Source organism: Calypte anna, chromosome 3 (assembly GCF_003957555.1).
Source record: "Calypte anna isolate BGI_N300 chromosome 3, bCalAnn1_v1.p, whole genome shotgun sequence".
In the NCBI taxonomy this organism is placed as follows: domain Eukaryota; kingdom Metazoa; phylum Chordata; class Aves; order Apodiformes; family Trochilidae; genus Calypte; species Calypte anna.
Window position 1 is genome coordinate 11,449,859 of NC_044246.1, and position 21,073 is coordinate 11,470,931.

Genomic DNA, 21,073 nt, shown 5'->3' on the forward strand with positions numbered 1-21,073 from the left:
TCCTGTAAGAAAACAACACAAAATAAAACAAAACAAACAAAAAACAAATAAACAAAAACCCCAAACAAAAACAAACATTAAAAAACCCGACAAAAACTCAACTCAAAACAAAAAAACCCCAAACAGCAAACAACAACCCCAACAATTAAAACTAAAGTAAATTTGCATCTCTAATTCACACCAAGAGCATCCACTAATTTCAGGTTAAATTACATGTGTACAACCATTAATACTTTCCATTAGCAAGCACAAAATAGCTCAACAAACTATTATCTGCTGACACATTGACACATTTTTACCAGATTAATTTAATTATCACGGTTTATTAAAATTGAGCTAGTAATTAAATATACATCAAAGGTGAATCTTTATGTCCTTCATGCTCTATTTACATTTTGTAAAGTCATGGTTAGATTTACCTATTGCCTCTGTTTCCATAACTTTTTCCCTTTTTTTTTTTTCCTTCCCTTGTTTATTAACATATCATGTATCATTTGGGAAACATTATTACATTTTTGTTATAAAGCTTTTGTTTCTGAGGGTGGTGTCATTCATCTTGAATGCTTTGATTTGGTTCCTTTGACTAAATTATTTCAGAATTAGGAAAAAAAAAATCTAAGAAAATTTAGATGGTTATTTGTAGTGGAACAAGGCAATCAGCTGCCTCTGATTACCGAGAAGAGGGTGTGAGCCAGTATCAAATCCACCTGTGCCCAGTTAGGGCAGGCCCCCTATTTAGCATGAGCAAGACCAGGGGGCCAATAAAAGGTGAGGCTCACACCCACCAGGCAGCTCACTCCTGAGCTAGCCCAGAGAGAGGCTGGTTGCTCTCAGAGCAGCAGATCAATCTTGCTGGTTCCATGTTTGTGAGCAGTAGACTTGGAACACCTCTTGCGAGTCTATACCACTGTATTAACCCAGACCTTCAGTTTTCAATCTTGGATGAGAGATTTATTCCGGTTTCATCTGGTGGAGAATGCGGGCATAGACCTTGGTCCAGCCCGAATTTCCGATGGATCAGGAAGAACAGGATCTAACCCAGAGTAAATGTCAATTGATACCCGGGTAAGAAGATCCATTACCTTTTGATTGTCACTAAAAGATGGGACTCTCTCTAAGCACCCCCACTGAACAGGGACCTTCCCACTCCCCGTCTGCTATTGCTACGCGGGCACTTTGGAAGGAGGTCAGCGATCTACTGAATGACCTCCACGATCAGGAAGTTAAAAAGAATATCGCTGGAGTAGAGGCCACCTGGGAAGTGGTGGCTAGTGCCCTTAAAGAGATAAAGGATGAAGCGAGAGCTGCCATTGCCGCAATAGCGGCATTACCACCCAACGGCAGCTTTATTAGAACACCACCTCCCAAGGTAGAAACCAGCAAGATTGATCTGCTGCTCTGAGAGCAACCAGCCTCTCTCTGGGCTAGCTCAGGAGTGAGCTGCCTGGTGGGTGTGAGCCTCACCTTTTATTGGCCCCCTGGTCTTGCTCATGCTAAATAGGGGGCCTGCCCTAACTGGGCACAGGTGGATTTGATACCGGCTCACACCCTCTTCTCGGTAATCAGAGGCAGCTGATTGCCTTGTTCCACTACAGTTATTAAAATCCCAAAAGGAAAAAAGGTAGGGAGATTAAAGCCATAAAATTCTAACTTCAGGAACAAATTTTTTTCTTTTTGCTTAAAGAAAAGATTTTTAGGAAAAAAAAAAAAAGTCAATATGCACATCTACTGCTTGCCTAGGCAAAGCCTAATGTCTGTTCATTGGCTTACTTTCCAGAGAAAAAAAGCCAAACCTTTCTTGCCATGAGAGTATGTGTAATACCAAGTAGACACATGAAACTCCCTGAACAGAAATCCCATTAATGGAGTTGAAAAATGTATTAATCGGTTCCCATAACTGGGCCATCCATCACAAGAAGATGAAAAGCTGTATGAAAAGAGGCATTCATTTGTGAATTGGGAAATATTTTTTATTCTTTTTAGTGGTTTAAGTCCTTATAATTTTGAAAGACAAGAATGTTTTCCTCAGGTGCCTGGAACTTGCACTCAGAAGGAGAGGTATACGATGGAGGCAGATGCTATTAGAAAAATATTGCAATGTGGTCTTATTCTATGGTTTTTTGGGGGAAAAAATATCCACATTCAGAATTAGGATCATGCAGGGTGGAAAAACCTTTAAGGTCACCAGATCCAGCTGAAAATGGTCATAAGCACCTAATTCCCAGAGAAGCCAGTGACATTCAGGTGTTGAAATACTAATTAGAGATAAGAGCCTTGATTCTGGTCTTCCAGCTATCAAAAGGAAAAAGGAGAATCATTCTGCTGCTTGGGGATCATATTTAAAGTGCAAAAAAAAAAAAAAAAAAAAAAAATCTTGCATAACTTTATCACTTGGCTGCTGGGCTTTAGATATTCACCACAGTAAAGCTGCTTTTCCTGGCAACACCTCACTGTTTGCTTAGTCCTGATCTGGAGATATCAGTGAGTTGAAGGAGTTTCTGTTCTTCTGGAGAAGACCTTCTTAGGTCAGAAAACAGACCCCTATCTGGAACATCTCATGCTGGTTTAGCAAAGATAGAAGTGCTACAGAGCACATATGGTGGTCGTGGCATGTTGTTTTTAGGAAAAACATAGTTATGACCAACGTGCTCTTGTACTGAAGGATGTTTTAATGTTCAGGGGTCAATAGGAAAAACCTTGGTGAAAAAAGTTCTCCTGACATTTTCAGTCAACTCTGAAATCTTTGCTGTTCCCAGAGTTTTTGATTCTTTTTTGTCTTGGACCGAAGCTGTCAAGTTCTCTGCCCAGGCTGAATTTACATCTTCTTCTAGTTTTGTAAAAATCATTGAGGATATAACTATCAACTTGAGGGAAATAAAACTCAGAGCATGGCAACTAATCAGACAAGAATGAGAACATTTCAAGAAAAAATTCATGTAAGCTTATTCTTGAAAGAGTTGAGTAGAAACCTTATACACTTAGTATGGCTCCTGCTCAGCAGGATTTAACCCTGCTGCTGTTTTCTGAGCTTCCTCATACCCAGCCAGCATCAGCATAGGACATTTCCCCCAAAACAGAGCAAAGGACCACGCTCAGTCCATGAGAAGGGTTTGAACCTGGGACTTTAGGTGCTAAGAACACTGATCTTGAGCAAAAGAAATGAGCTTCTTGGCTGGCAGCAATTCTTCAGAGCTGTTGTACTGAGACACCAGATGGAACCTGGTGCAGAGTCATTCCTATTGGTTCTGCAAGACTCAAGTATCATGCATGAGTACTCTGCTCTTTGTGCAGATCATCCATATAGGAATGGTAGCACTTCCATTAGTTGGACAGCTGAAAAATGCTTTTACTTCAGTCAACACTTCAGAGTCAATAACAAGTCTCAAGTGACATTTTTCATAGTAAGTGCCCTAATCCTGGGCCAATTTATTTATAAGCAGGACATCCTCTGCAATGGGAAGTCTCCAGAAAAGTAGTGCTTGATAGTAATTTTCCAGCCAAACCCTCTGTAATGAGACATTCTCAAGAGCTCTCTGGAATTCTTAAATTAGAGTTTGAAAGGTGGGAGCTGGACCTGGAACAAGGTAAAAATTTCACTGTCTGTTTATAGGATAAACAAATGTCCCTGTATAAACAGCACTTTGGGAGAAGCAAATTAGGATTATGTGGATTTGTTGTACATTGCAAAGTATTCTAAGTAGTCCAGGGAGCTGGCTGGAAGAGAAGATGGGAACTTGGCAAACACTGTACAGGCTATCTAGAGCCAGGGATATTTATCATGATCACATAATTGAAGGTCTAAAAAGTACCCACATGGAAATGGAAAATTAAATTACAAATTACTATCTTAAAAAAGCAGTTTCCAAGAATTTTCAGAATTACAGATTTATTTTTGTCCCAGTTTTTATCATTATTATTTGTAACAAATAAATTCTTCAATCACAAGAAAAAAAAAACCCGAAAAAAATGAAAAAAAGATAAAAAATTGGAGCTTTCCCAGTTTTTAGGTGTTCATATCAGATACCATACCTTTTTTCTAAAAGGCTGGTATTGTTTTTGATATCCAAAAACTGAAGCACGCATAAGAACCAGCCATATGTGAAGAACCTGGCTAATTATTGTGTTTGGTGGCCTCAGTCCTGTGTGCTTGTAGGACATAGAGCCCCTTTCTGTAACTGAGAGCTTATGGTCTAAAATGCATATTCAATTAACAAGATGTATTGAATCAACAAGAAATGGCATTACCGCAATCTCAGTTATCCCTGTCTCCTTTCCACCACGTGTACTGTTGAGAAAAGGTTAGTTTAGCACATGGTTCTTCAAATATTGTCAGCTTCCTAGATCTGATTTAGACTTAAAATTAATAAAGTTTCCAGCTCTGACGTTACAAAGAAAAACAGGGAAACAGGGATGCTTAAACACACACACACAAACAGAAACCAAAACTAACAAACAAAACACAATAAAAGGTAAATTGCAAGAACCAAAAGCTTCTTTACAGCTACACCTATTTCTTTTTAAATGAACTTGATTACATTTCAGATCTTAATTAAGTTGTATTTTGGGCTTTTGGAAAGCTTGGAGTTTAAAGCAAGATTGCTGCTGCTTCCCAAAAGAGGTTACTTTGGATGAGGCATCAGCACTGGCTGAGAACCCCCAGAGGATGCACAGGGAGAGTCCTGAGTACTGGAATAGCAAGGAACAGACAGTACTGCCACTTGTGGTGGAAACTTATTTTGAAAGCAGAGAATTTATGGAAGTTTGGCAGTCAGAACTCAATGACAGAAAAATAAGAAAGTATTTCCAAAGCATGATAACTGCAGGTAAAGGCTGAAGTCATTGCTTTATGAATAAAACTGCTGCTGCTCACTCATCCTTCCTTCTTCTTGCACACTTACTCTGACACAGTCCCTGTTCAGAATTTATATCCTTTCTTTTCCCTCTTCTTCTGAAAATAAAAGTTTAATGGCATTAATGAGATCATAAGGCATTTATTATGCCATAAAATACTGAAACCAGCTTGGAACATTTGTAATATCTTTTTACGTGCAGGTATTTTAATTAGAATGTTAGCAAGAAGCCCAGCAGTTTTAAAGTCCCAGTTATTTTCCAGTGTTTTGGTTTGCTGTGGGTTTCTTGTTTGGTTTTGGCTGGTTTTGGGGTTTGGTTTTTCGACCTAGAAGATTAGGGAAAAGAGGCTCTTGATACAAAATAGATGCCTCTGAAGCTCTGACAGAATGATATTTTGGGGAAAAAGTAGAATTCATAACAAAGAATTTAACTGAACTGTAGCTACCCCAATAATTCCCTAAGTTTCCTGAATACCAAGGATTAATTACAGGGTTGAAAGTAAATTTTCTTACATTCTTTGCCTTGTGAATGTTCCACAAACACCAATTTCCACAGAAGTTGATTTATCCCTCTTCTCATCATATGTTCATCAAGTTACCTAAGCACATGCTTATGTACCTTTAATCACATTTTTTGATGCATTTGGCTATAACATTCCACTAGGTTCTAAATATATTCAACTACTTGTGTGTTTTGCTGAATGAGATGGTAGAAGCAGGAAATATAGGCTAGAAATGTAAGTATACTATTTAGGTGCCAAAAATGCCAAGTAAAACTTAACTATCATCCTTACTTCTGTATTTATTAATATTTTGGAGAGTATAAGACTTAACCCTGGGATGTACTTCAACCAGAAGCCAGTCCTGAATACTGCAATGGATTCAGATTTTTATAACCATGCAGCTGATCCTATGTCCAACTCCATTGAACCAATAACAAAACACCTTAAGCCTGCTAATATCTAGGGTTGTCTTACATGACCTGGGTGTAAAAACATTTTAAAATTCTTTTTTTTTTTTAAATACAACTTTAAATACAACTTTTAAATACAATTGTTAAATAACAATTTACTTAGGTCCAGGATGCACGATGTTATAAAATAATCTAATGATTTTATGGTCATTCATGTGATTCAAATATTGCTTCCACTCTCACAAGTCTTAACTATCCTGTCTCTCAACAAAGCATCATGGATTTCCCACTTAAAGTGGGAATTACTTTGTATTTTTTACACAATATCTTTCTAAATCTTGCAAATGTGAAGTTACACACATGTTTTTGTTTTCTTTATGTTGGTTCATTTTATCTGTCCTTATTTGTTCTGTGACTACTTCTACAAATAGATAAATTAACTATGCTTCTCCACAGTATGAACTAGAGTTGCACAAAAAATGGAAAAATAAGTTTTGCAAACAGAGGGTTTTGTTGGTTCTTTTAAAATTATCTTTTCATACTCCTGAAATGACATTGTGCTACTGAGTCTCCTAAGCTTCTGTGCCAGACATCAATAACATCCTAGGCACTGATGGGCAGAGACAGCCAGTCATTCATCCTGCCTCTTGCTGCCATAACTTAAACAGATGCCTTGCAGAAGGGCCCACTTCAAGAGGGAAATCACAGCATCTCTGACAACAGAAGTGCAATTGCAAGTCTGGTTCTGGGAATGTAACTCATCCAAACTCGACATCTTGAGAGCAATAAATAATAGCTGATCTAACTATGCTTTCTAGGCATTATAGCAAGACTATCAAGAAGGTGCTAACCATTTCAAGGCTGTGAGCCCTGAGTCTTGTTGTACTGGTAAACTATAGCAAAAAAGGATGCAAGTTGCACACCTTAATGTACATCTTTTTTCCCAGGCTTTTTGAAACATCATGACATATTACAATGCTTTTTGGTTTTGCAATAAATGAGAGGACAGTGATGATTTTCAGTAATTGCTGCTAGAAGCAGTGCATTCAGTAGATCAGCATTGTAAAAAGTGGGTGAGGTTTTGAGTCTATAAAGGCACATTTTATGGAATTTAAATTTTTATTACAGACAAATGAAAACTGCCATATCATTTACACTTACAAACAAAAATTTTCATTGTGTAATTAAAACACAACTTTCTAATTAGATGAGTAAAAAATCTGGCATATGAGCTTTTCTCAAATACATTAACAATATAGTATCAACCATAGTACAAACTGTCAGGCAGAATTTGATTACTGTAATCAGTTATTTTACCCAAAGTCTGCCTTCCTGAAACTTTATTTCAGGAGCAGAAGCACCATTTCCCAAGTAATATAATTCCATGGTGTAATAAACACTCAAATTGTAAATATGATTTCTGGAAAAAGCTTTTTTAAATGTTGCTTAAAGCATTTTTTTTAACTTAATGTCTTTTTAAAAAAAACATAATTAAAACAAAGATCAGTAAGCTTAGCTCCTGTATGATTATAAAACCAAACTTCTCCATGAGCAATGATCAGGAGTAACATAGAAAAATGTAGAAGTGTACAGTGCAAATATTAAGGCCTAACACTTCTTTATCTGCACTGTTATTCAAAAGCTACAAATTTTTCAAGTTTATAAGAGTTACTGTCTGTAGGAATTTAAAATATTCTACTAGTCCCTATAATCTGGATTTTAATAGTGTCAATATTCCACTGACAGCATCTCTTACCACTCAGTAAATGATGCCTGCTTAAATGTATTATTCTTCTTGGCCTTTTAGCCTTTGGATAGTCTTGGCTAACTTAATACTGACCCTGAAGATATTCCAAATGAGGATACTCCCGCTAGTATTTCTTTTCAAGCTTCTCAATTTAATGGAGCTTTAATTCTAGTCTCTGGATGATACTATAATATAAATGCTAAAAATTAAGAGATTGAAGAACCTAACTTCATCTTGCTAATTGTTTGAATTAGAAAATGCTTGGATCTAGCTGAAGAGTTAGCTGAATTTCACTTCCAAGCTTCCATTGGCTTTTCTCTACATCTGTTCAAGGACTTATGGACAGAGGAAGTATATCAGAGATCATCATCAGTGTTTCAGTCAGTGCCAGTCATGTGTAGCTAGGAATTAGAAATGTGATCAACACACAGAAACTCAGCAGCTTTTACCAACCAGAATTACAGCACTCACACATCATTTGCCTTGTTCAGGCCTTGTTAGTCTGCAAAACTTTGAGCTGCATAACCCAGATTCTCACCAGCTCATCAAGTGACTCAGCTCCTGTGTGACAAGAGCCAAGTGGAGGGCAGTGATGGTAAGGAGGAGATGTGAGGAGTTTCACTGACTTTCTCCACTGTGCCTGAGCTCCAGTGCCTTGATATCTCACCCCCCTTCCCGTTGCCATGAACACATTAACTGTGCCCTTCCTTTCTCCAGTACCCTATTCTGTGGTCATTTTTGGTAGGTGATGGCAGCTATTCCACCACACAGATACCCTTTCAAGATTTAAGAAGTGGCAGATAGGTCATTAGATGTCAAGGATTTCTGAGATGCCAATTCATATCCATGCTTTGTGCAACATTCACACAGTAAACATAAAATCTTTAATGATTCTCTGCTGAACTTGTCCTGAAATAGAGCCACAACCACTTTTTCTTATTTCAAATTGGCAGGAGAAAAAAAATAAAGCAATATAGGTGATGGCCAATGCCTAAAAAAACTGGAATACACTACACAAGAACTTACACTGGTCTGGTCCCATCTACATGGAAACCCATCCATTCTAGATTCTGCTAAAATACAAGCTCCCACTGGCAGACAGGTAAGAGGAGAAGATGAAAGAGGTATGGCTAAATGTCTGAATTTAGACAGTAAAAGTGTTATGTAGACATTTTATTTAGGTAGCTGCTGAACGAAGTGCATAAACATGGTGCTGACAGTGGCAGTTAGGTGCCCATTTGTGGACTGAGTTCTCAGAGCACTGATTCAATTAAGAATTTATTTTTGCTCTTAGAGCTTACATTAATCCAGAAGAATTCTTCAAAAATGAACTAGATTCATCACACACCTGTAATCTCTTTGCAGAATCAGGATCAAGAGAAATGGCTGTCAATGACAATTAAAAATATTCAAAAGCAAGTACAAAATCATTATTAACACTGAGAAGGAAAATCCCACATAAAGGAAAAAAAACCACAAAAAATCTTTAGGGCGTGATAAAGAAAGTGACTGTGCAATAATTAGAAAAAGTTCACTTCATTTAATGATTAGTGATGCAAATAACTATCCATTTGCTCTTTTTGAACAAACCTCAGCTCAATCACCACAATATCATTTTATGAGGATCCCAGGGGAAGACTATTTTTTGACATTTAGCAACCTTTCTGCCTTTTCACATGTGAGGAATTGCAGTTTCTGGGAAATCTGTTATTCCTGTTTCTGTTTTGAAGTGCTTATAGGTTATTAGTTGACTAGATACACCGTACATTAATTTTTATTGTTTCTCCTGCAGATGTGAGGGGGTTTTTCCTGAAACATGACCAGACAGAGTAAAGAAAAACCTCAAGGCAGTAAAGGCTGGACAGTAGTAAACTGTATTTTTTGGAAGATTTTGGATAGGAAAAATACCAGATCCTGAGCTGACTAATCACTGTATAAACCCTGCTGCAGCTCTTTATCAGTGTTCTTAATCTGCACCAAGCAGTGGAGGTTCAATACCCAGTTACAAAAATTCTTATTTTTCCAGATTAGCTGTAAAATGGTTTTAAAGCATTCCCTCTCTTTGCTCATACAGCCAGTTTTTATTATTGCCACTGTGAAAGGGAACTAGTTTATCTTTTAGTACAGATGGAGTCAAGGGTTGGACTAGATGATCTCTGAGGTCCCTTCCAACCCGGCTAATTCTATGATTCTATGATTTGCAGAGATGGTAAGCCAGAAAATAATTGCTTACCAATGTGCTTTCTTTTGTTTGCCCTCTTTCAGAGAATTCCTTCTGGGTTTATAGATATGATCATGACTTCCTGTTAGGACTATATGACAAAAACCTAATATTGCATCTCCTACACAATCATAGTTCCTCCCCACTGATCACCAGGTGATGTATGGGTTGTTTTGATGGGTTTTTTTTAAGAACTAAGTTATTCCAAACCTGCCCTTTTCTTGCAAACCCTAGCCAGCAATTAAGCTCGATGCAGCTTCTTGCTCACTTTTCCCAGAAGAACAGGTAAAAATCAGAGGAGTAAAAGTGGAAAAACTCATGAATTGAGATAAAAGTAATGTAATAGGAAAGTAAAAGCCATGTGCACAAGCAAAGCAAAACAAGGAATTCATCCACTGCTTCCTACTGGCAGGGAGGTGTTCAGCCATCTCCAGGAGAGCAGAGCTCCATCACATGTTAACAGTTACTTGGGAAGACAAAATCTGAATCACGCTGAATGAATGTTTCCCCCTTCCTTCTTCCCTCATCTTTCAAAACTGAGAATGATGTGAGATGGGGTGGAACTTCCCTTTGGATACTTTGGGTCAGATGCCCCTCATCCCAACGTCTTTTGAAGCCCCAGCTTCTTTGCTGGTGGAGTGGAGTGAGAAGGAGAACAGGCCTGTGTAGACACCTAAATACAGTAATGAAAACATCTCAGCAGTATCAACACTGCTTTCAGCAGAAATTCTATACCATAGCCCTATGGTGTGAAGAAAAGTAGCTCTACCTCAGTCAAAACCTCACACCTTTTCTCTTACTTGCTCACAAAACCTGACCTTGCTACACTAGCAAATAACCCGATGGTGCATGGCACTGTTGTAAATATGCAACTTTTCTTATCTGTGTTACAGCTTTCTTTTCTATTACCTGCTAGAACAGGGACAACTCTTGCAATACAATTAAGACTTCTACTAATCAGTTCGTTCACCCAAGCTATCTGCTAACATCAGACACAGACAAGATAAACAGGCAATTATCATGGAGAACATTTGCTAAACAAAGCTATAATTAATAATAAATGAAACTGAGTTCCCCACTACTTAAACACAGCAATTAATTACCATGTGCCCCCAAACTATTTGTGCAGAGTATATAATTTACAATTCTGTGTGATCTCAGCTGTATGCCCTGAAGCCTTTTGATCTATCTTTTGCATAACTTTAAACTTCAGTATGTTGCTTGTGAAAGTTTCTTCTGGCTTCTGCCCCAAGTCACTCCATTATAATGCCAAGAAATGCAATCTTGTAGTTACGTTGAAGAAATTACAGCTTAAAACACCAACCTTTAGTAAATACCAAAATTATAGCTTGCAAATGAATTAGATCTAGCTGGCAGATGTGGCTTTGTCACCCATCATTCCCAATCAACATCCAGCTGTACAGCAAGCAATTTGGAAGTAGCTAGAGCTGTCCTACATACAGTTAACTTTAAAAATTATTAACAGGTTGGGTTTCATCACCAGACATCTTTACAGGCCAGTTTCCAAAGTATTATGTACTTTAAAATCATATTACACACACTGTCACTTCTTAGGGAAGTTGAATATATATAGATAGATAGATAGATAGATAGATATAACATAAAACCAGGCATCTTTCCTACAAGAGGTCACAACTTCATCATAGGTCCCCAGGCCATGCAATGCCTTCAGCATTTATGTGAGCACCCTGAGGAAGGGCCCATGTAATTCTGGGCTGCTGGTACCCTCTCCATGACAGTTTTACAACAGCACAGTTCACAACTCCAAGATTATCACTTGCTTCCACACCTTCATTTCTCACCCTAATTCTTTCAAATGGTTCCAATAAGTCATAAACCTTCTCCTGGAAGCTTACCAAATTTAGGAGCCAGACTACCAACAGGGTTGTGTGTTTACAGTGACAAAAACCAGACATTTTTAGAACAGTCCTGTTCATTTTTGCCTGGTCACATAAGGCACAGTAAGGACCCTGGTGTAGAAGGGAAAGCTACAGCATCTACACAGCCCAGCCCTACTGGTATTATTCAACTCCTTCTACCAACATATCCAAGATCTCTCTCCAGCTCTTTCACTTCCTCAGGCTACAAAGTCTCTGATGCAGTTCCAAGCACTTTAAGTTATTTTCTAATCTGTATTTTTTCTGGTTTCACATCTTCTGACTGCCTTGTCAGCCAGTCCCTGAAAGAAAATACCCAGTGGGTGATCTAGTCTACTTCAAACTGACTCTGTTTCTCTGTCCTTAGCAATTTGGTCATATCAGCCAGACCCATCTACTCTACAAATGCCTAATTAAATAATTTTAAAAGGAACTGTCTCTATGAAATGTAACATCAGTGTGTTATGTGGTACCCTGTGATGTTCCCCATGTAATTTTCTTTTAACATGATTAATTTCTGAAGACGAATTAAGTTGGTAATAAGCATGGTAATTGCCATAAACCCTATAATGACTTCTCTGTGTGGCAGACTTTTGATGCTGACTTTGCCTGTTGTACAGAAGAATTAAAGGCAACATTCAGCCCAAAGTAAATACATGTAAATTCTAATTCTAATCCTTGGATGTATTTAACCAAAAGTCTTAACTGGTTCTTTGGCCTCTGTGGCACACCACAAATGGCAGACTTGGAATTATCTGAATATAATGATGAAAGGTGCTTGCTGCAAGCATAGTCTGAGCCTGAAACTAGATACTGATAACTGTCAGGTTGTATATTGTGGCTTATTCTGTAGGGACTATGGGATTTTTAGTTTTCTACTGTTAGGGACTGTCCCGAGTAATATAAAAAAATAAATAAATAAAAGAAGACAAAAAAAATTAGACACCAATATTTTTGAGTATTCTTAATGTTTGAATTTTTTCCAAATACTAGATATAAATGCCATGGAAAAGAATCATGTGAAGGGTTTTCACATCCCAAAATTGTCAACAAATGATTTCTAAATTACAAATAATGACCTCTTATCACACCTGGAAATCTCTCGCTGGCAAAGCATTCTTGGAGGACTCATCCTTCAAACCACAGAAGTCTGGGGTGGAACAGACTAAACCTGAACTCTCTGCTCCCCCCAGCTCCCATGCATGTCTAGTCCTTTGCCATCACCTTCTGCCTTGTGAGTGTTAGAGCCAGTACCAAGATGCTTTATGTCACCATGGCTTTAAGTCACCATCCCATGTTTCTGGGAAGCCACCACTTGCAGCAGGGAACACCATTAGACATGAATGGCAATGGCAGCACTAAGGGGGCTCTTATGAAGTGAGCTGAGAGGAGAGGAGATGAGGCACCAGGTGCTTTCCCAATCTAAGCTCAATACAGGGATAAGAAAATACTCCAGCTGGAAAGGTACAAAGACTTGAAAATAGCACAGAGAGCTCAGTACAGGCCAAAATCACAATAGAATGGAGAATTTAGGAAATCTGGGATTGCACAGATGGGAAATGCTTTTTGTTGTGTTCCATCTGAGGCCATGGGTGAAAATAATGTATAAAACAGACCTGGAGAAATTATGATGGTGAGGAAGGAAACTATGGAGAACTGTTGCGGAAGGAAATTGACAGATTTCTCTTACAATGTAGAGACAGATCATTTAAATTTATATTTTGGCATGGGATTACCTGTTTGGAGGTCTCCAGTCAGAAATTCCAGTGGAATTTCTGCCACTAGACTTGGAAGTCAGCTGAAGAGGTTGGCTTCTCAGGGTCTGCTGTCGGTGGTATTCAAGTTATCTAAAGATAGCACACACTAACCTGCAGAGTTAGAGTGACCTTTTCCTTGGTGATCAAAGAAAAAAGTGGTTTGGACATTAAGTATGTAGAATGCAATCAAACCATACTCTGAATTAGGTCCACACTCTCTGGATGGATAGGCTGAATATCCAGTGTGCTGCAGCTTTACTATTCCATGTGTGGAGTTAGTGCTTTTCCCTTTCCTGCAGAACACTGGATAGTAGTCCTGTTCAAAAAAGCTATTTCTACCTTTGTGTGCATGAGTGAGAAAACTGTAAAGGCTGTGCCTTTGTATCTAAACTCTCTTTTATTTCTTTGGAGTAGCCTCTAGGTCAGAAACTTTGATTGCCTAGTTGAAGAGGATCTACAACTAACCCTGTCTGTAGCCAAATGTTTATCAGCAGCACATTTGTTCTGTAGGTATGTGTAAAAAGAATACTTTGTTGGTTTTCTAAAAGCAGCTTAGAAATTGAAAGCCTTTCCTAACTCATAAAATATCTCTTAACTCTAAACCTTAAGACAAAAATTAGTTGTAATTAAGAAACTGTTATTCTGTATGAAAATATTTCAGGTTATATGATTCTTTTACCTATTGTCCAAGAAGCTGACAGGTTTTAAACAACCACTTTGATGTTCTCAGAGGCAAAAGTTATCATCAGTTATGTCAACTGGATCATATTTATCATCTATATGTGTCTGAAAACACCTCTGTGACAGAACTGTTTTTAAAATTTCACCCCAAATCTCTGTTTATGAATTCTGCATCTACTTTTAAGTCTTCTACCACTTATCCTCTGTCTGTGATGGCTGAAAACAATTCCTGTGTCTTTGTGTGTCTAAAACTGCAAAGAGAAACCCAAAGAAAACAGCTGTTCCCTCACAGACAGTCTTTTTAAAGACTTAACCTTTTTTATATTTTTTCTTTAGGAAAAAAATTATGATTTCTAAACTTTGTCCAAAATTAGCCTTTAATTTATCTGACATTTTCTAAGATGGAAAACTTGGCCTCACTAAGCTCAATGGAAGTTCACTGTGTGACAATGGTGGTAACATTAAACTCAGAGATCTTCACTGGATGAATGCCAGCTGAAAATCAGCTCCCAATATCATGCATGAAGTACAGACATGAAATGTCCTTGGTATTATTCCACGCAAATTAGTTATTTTTGTACCTGTTGCAATTTTTTATGTTAATTTTTTTTTTATATTTTAAAAAAATATTTTTATAAGTTCCTAAAAAAAACCCCATGCATTTTGAAATCATCTTTGCTGTTAACTAATCTCTTTTATAACATAGTAAAATCAAGAAGCATGAAAATTGAAGGCAGTTAAAATATTACTCTGGAATGACCCCAAAGGAATGATGAGCATGTCACTATTTTGGAATGCAAGTTCTCTTAGTTTTTAACTCATTTGTTAAGCTCTAAGTTTGAAATTTATAGTTCCTGACACTCATCCACAGCATCTCACCTGCTTTCAAGGTATATTTTGATGATGAATGGACAGTCACATTCTTTTATATCATTTTCCATCTCATAAAAACAAAGTGCTTGTGCTGATGTCACTTTGTTCTATTTCTAGTAAATGTCTCAGCAGGAGGCTAACTGTAAGATATACTCTCAAAATACCTTGGTTATTCAAAAATTCAATTTTTTTAAAATATTTTATACTTCACATCAGTAACACAGGCAGGTATTTTTCTGTCACAGGCAATGGCAGCACTCCCAGAAGCTCTGAAAGCTGACTGAGAAAGGACAAGCGGTTCAGTCCTGAACAGACTTTTTTCTTCCACCAAATGTTTCTCCTTATGAATGACAAGTCACAAAATTTGCTAGGCTGACGGTCACTTCTTGAGTGGGTCTACACATCTTGTTCTACATGAAAAATAATAAAAAACAAGTAGTTAAAAGCAAAGAGCTTGCTCATTCAAGGAGCAGGATGCTTATGTCCATAACACACTGTATGTCACCCTACTCTCTGTTGGTAAGGTGATAATATTCTTGGGCTTAATAATAGAAGAAATGAGTAAAACTTCAATGGTGTTAGCCCTTTTAAATATGTTCTTTTGACACAGCTTTTTTTAGTGACACTCAGCTTTTTTAAATGAGACCACAGCAAAAGTCAAATATTTTTGCCTAAAAAAAATATCTGAAGACAGTCATAGGATTTGTTTTAGCATAACTTGCTGTATTGATCACCAAGTATTCCTTAGTAGAGGACATTAAAAAGCATTATTATGCCAGAACTATATGGGAAGAAGTACATATTTTTAGTTATTTTTTCAAAGGAAGTTAAATTAAATTGCAGTAAATTCCATGAAGTTCATTGGACTCAGTGTAAGCAACAATAAAATACCATGCAGGGATATCATCCCTGTAGGATTCTGAGATTGAAGAATTTTTTTCTTCATGATTTTTCTGTAAATTTACAGATAAAGAAACCAAACAAACAATTCAGGTGTGGTTTCTCAAGGTTATTCCGTGGAGGAGAATAAGAGATAGTTTCAGTGCAGGCAATCATCAAAAATAAGTTTTGATGACATTTGGTGTACAGGGAAATGAAGGAACAGAAGTAGTTATTGCAGCCGTGTGGCATCAAAGCTGTGTGAACCAGGTCCCTGCTGTGGAGTTTCCCCTGAGCACAACCCAGTTAATTCAGCTTTGTGCAGAGAAGGCCTAAAATGTCCCTTTTACTGATCTCACTTATTTGGATGGGATTTTGGGGTGTATAAAAGGCTAATAGTATCAGAAGGCTGTGTTAACTGATATATGATATTCAGGGACACTACTCCTTGGCTTTTGGAATGTTGTTCTGAGCACTGTATTGTTGATTTTGCACCAGTTCTTGTTAGAGTAAAAGTAGGATACAATCCTCCTGTACCTTCATATAACTTCCTCCAGTTATAAAGCTGAACTTTTTCCAACATGGGGTGCACAACAACACCATTAAATCTGACATGCATATAACATATATACAAAACACATTTTTGTTTGTTTGTTTTTAAGAAAATATGGACCAGGATGCAAAAAGAACTGGGTAGACTTTGGCATAAACAAATAGTTCACAGAGAAATCTGAAATCAAGGTGAATGTCCAGTAACTGTGATAATAATCAGATGGTATTGCTTTGGCAGGTTTTTTTCAGACTCTTCCAGGTACCTTTTATCTCCTTTTTATCTCATCTGTCTTTCAAAGTCAACAAATATTTAAAGCTAATATCATCACATCAAGACCTAAACATGTAACACTCTTGTCTCCTTCCCAAAACACCCCCCAGTCTCTCTCACATGAGGGCATTTAAAACCAAACTTCATTTACACCACACAGCCATATCTGTCTCAGTCCCCAAGTGAAATGGAAGGAAATGGAGGGTAAGGTATCAGTGTTTCTGCCCAGCTGGGTGCAGGCACCCACAGTTTCAGTATTAGGGTGTCACCTGGATGCTCAGCTGTGAGTTTGGGCCCCTGTTGCTACCCAGCTCACTGCCTGTACATTGGATCACACTGATGTAAGCTAAGAGCAAGATCAGGTAAAAACTGTTGGGAAGAACAGGGGAGCTGCCTGGACATCATCTCAGCCTTCCTCACAGGTAAAGCAGCAGCATTTCATTATATAAAACCATGCTGGAGGATAGCTCAGAAAAACAGAAGTACAAGCCAAAGTTCCAATATTCAAGTCAAACAGGTGCCTACATTTTGCTGTGGGACATGACACAGGATAATAGCTTCTCCTCCCCTCATGTGCTCAGTGCTCAGCCTGAATAAAGGCTGGATATGTTCCAGTCCCACATTCAACTGCTCTTCCTTTAACTCACTGATAGATCACATGCCATGCTCTATGTTTTCTGAAATAAACCTTTCTCCTACTGAATCTGCCCCATGTTGGGTAAATAACCAAGCACAAGAGCAGTGTATGGAACCTGGTGCTGTGCATGCTGCTGGTTTGCCTTCTATCGAGCTGGGGATCTACCCAGCCTCTCCCTGGCCTCATGAGTTATTGCTCCATGCAGCTGGGAAGAACTTCAATAGCAGGATTTTAGAGAAACTTGCACTGCAGCAGTTAAGAGGGTTGGTAAAGGGACATGGTGCTGCTACACGAGTTCAGCACCCTCATATAAGAGAGGACCTTGAACTGATGTGTCTTGCATTGCAGGGGACACTTGCATTACCTAATTCTAGTATTTGAGTTGCTCTGAGACATGCCACCCTTCCAGAAGCAAAGTCAGAGCCTAGACACTTTGCAAGGCACTTCCACATACATACAGACCCTGAAAGAAGAACCAATAGTTGCACTTAAAGCCCTCCATTGGTTTCAAAAGAATGAAACTTTACTTTGTATTGTGAACATGCAAAAAACTAATCTTTCATAAGATGATGGGAAAAAAACTATGGGTGTAAAGCAAGTGAAAGTAGCAATGCAGATGAACTCCATAATGAATATTTTTCATTGACATATGTTTCTTCTTAAAACATCACCAAACATCTTATTTAGTTAGTCACAGAAATTACAGGAGGATCAGGGGTATTAAATGCCCTTGGAAACATCTCACAATGTCAAATCCAGCTCTAGTGCTTCTGCAATGTTGTTACAGATAGGTAGATATTCACTGCTCACAAACTCCACTCAAGAATTGCAACAGAAACCTTAAGAAGCTCTTACATATCCATATAAAAATATTAGTAACTTAGTGGGTTTGTCAGAATGTAGCTTTTACTAATATTCATTGTTATTATTGAAGTAAATCAAATTTGTTGCATTCTGCCATTACTCATAACTGAGTAACACTGCAGTTGCCATAAGGATCCAAGCACTATAGTCAACATATTTACAAGACAGTCTTACAGAGAAGAAATGTAGTTTGGGCAATAAAATTTTATTTTCTCTACAGTTAGCTGGAACTTGAAACTTCTTGACTGAAGTGCTTTGTCTACTGAAAAATTACATGATCCATAACACACAGCAATGCTTATGGCCATACTTTGGTAACTGTTATGCTTGCCTAGAAAACAATGAAGGGAATTGTTGCATATTATATCTATATATTAAAAAGTTATGATAGCATTTATATGAAGTGAATGAGACAAAAAATATCACAGTGCTAATGCACTCCAGCCTCATCTTCTGTTCCAAACACAAAATAAAGACAACTGAAGCTATAAATGCAGGTGCCTAAAGCAATCTTGTGCAGTTCTAGACCTGTAGAACCTTACAACATGGTGCTCAGTGTTTGAGAGTTGATAATATGTGATAATAATATGATGTAAGTTGCAGTAATTGTAAATCACCATTAAGTGGGTTACGAATTGTCCAGCAGATCTGGAGAATCACAGCTGTCTGGGGATGGTTCTGAAGTTTTTATCCTCGAAGTTAACCTTGTCCCACAGATCTCAGCCTTTTTTTGGACAGACTGTTTCATATGTACAACTGACAGGTTACCCGTGAAAGAAAAACACAGGATGACTGATATTCAGCAAGATTGCATCTAACGTGTAAAGAGATCACAAGGAAAAGTCTAATTAAGAGTCTGCTTTTCTCAGTGGCCTCTCAGTGGCCCATGATCTCAACCTATATTAACCTATTTCAACATGATCAGCCCAGCATAGTTTGGCTGCAATGAACTAAAAAGTAAGAGGGTGACAGTTTTGGATCTGCAAAATACATATCAGCCAAGCTGACCCAGTGGTTCCTTCTCTCTTCAGATGCTGAACTTTTTACAGGAACCAACTTGGATTTCCCATCTACCAATCTATGTCGGTGACTAATGAGCTATTCTTTTATTTCTATGAATTCATCATGGAGAAAGCTTAGCAAGTGATTATGTTGGGTGGGTAGCCAAAAGGCCAGCTATGATTTCTGTTTAAACATGTTATCAGCTATTACATAATAACCACAACGTCCTTGTTAGGTGCAGTAAAAAAGCTTATTGAGAGTTAGGACCCTGACTTCTCTACAGCAGACAGAAACTAAATTCTGCACCATACCTTCTGGGTTCTCCACAGATTTATGGAATGGGCAGTGAAAAATTCCATTTTCAAACTAATTAAATAGAGGGAGGAGTAAGATAATCAAAGTAGCAGAACTGGGTTGCTTCTCTGAAATAAATCTGATAGGATTTTCTCTGTCACTATCTTTATAATTGCTTAATTCATCTGTGTTTTGGCAAGACCAAATAATTCCCAGTATTGTTGAAGTAAGCATGGGAACCATGGGTATGGGGATTACATTTTAGCTAATAGACAACAGAAGTTTTAGTTTTAGTTAATAAAATAATAAAGAATTATTATTAAAGTAACCAATTAATAAAATAATAAAATAATGACAATTAATAAAATAAATATTAAAATATTATTTTAAAAATAATAATAAAATGAATAGTTTTAGTTAATAGAAGGCATGGAAACTGACTGGGAATCAGATAGCTGGGTTTTCCTCATATAATAGTCACTGGTTATATAATTAATAATGATGACATTCAAGTGTTCATCTTTATGTCTTTACCTTAGCCCACTGAAATGGATGGGGCTGATTATAGCTTTCAGAGTTACTGCTTCAGGTTGTCTGTAGATTTATTAAGACATTATTGCATTGCATGTGTTTAGCTGAAACTTTCAAGGTCACCTGATACCAAAAGAAGGGAAGAGGGGATGTGTGAAACTTCATTATATTGCTTCCTCTCCCCAGCTGCCTCAGCTAAAGTAACCTGCCCCTGCACCCACTGCTCCTTCCTGACTTGCTGTTTTCACAAATATTTAAGCACAAAGCACATAACTTTAAAGTAAACTGCTCCTTTTATTTTGCCTTGTGCTGAAATACATGTATTGAAAAAAGGTCTATGCTACAGATAAGAATACGTAATTGCACAAACAATATTTTCAAGTCTAATTGAATTTTTTTATTAATGCAAACAAATAATTGACTCCCACAGCATGTGAGTTGGCAATATTCTACTACTGCCACACTTTGAAGATATACGTTGATCTTGGAAAAGATGTGTGAAGACACATTATACAATGCAATAGCACAGAACTATGAAACACTGTGAAAATACTGATGGTGCTTTCCAGCACATTGGAGGAGTTGGTGCTAATGCTTATTTCTTGTCCTTTCCAGCCAAAATGTCAGCAGCCACAATTGCTTCTGACTAAATTAATCATATTGGACCATATGTTTCTTAACGATCTGCAGCTCACAGTTTGACAGCAGCTGTTGTAACCAAAGGTATGAAAAATAAACAAAGAATGAATCACCATTAAAAAGCTGAACGGTTCCTGTAATTACGGATCTCTATCTGAGGACAAAGCCTGGAGTATATTGACAACAAAATCTTTTCAAGGTATGGGGAAAAATTATTTGCTGTTTTAAGCAGGCATGCACATGTAGTAGCTTGCTTAGGAGGGGGGAAATCAATCAAACAAAGCTCTCTATCCAAGAATTCCAGAACAAAATATCCTTAGTTATAGACAGAAATGGCTGGTGAAACGGGAATACTCCTCGGCATGAGATTTGCACCTTATCACCTTATCTCTGAATCCCCTACACGAAGTTCATGCTGTTGTAATATCTTTGATTTCAGAGGAGTTTTTTTGTAAATCATGCAA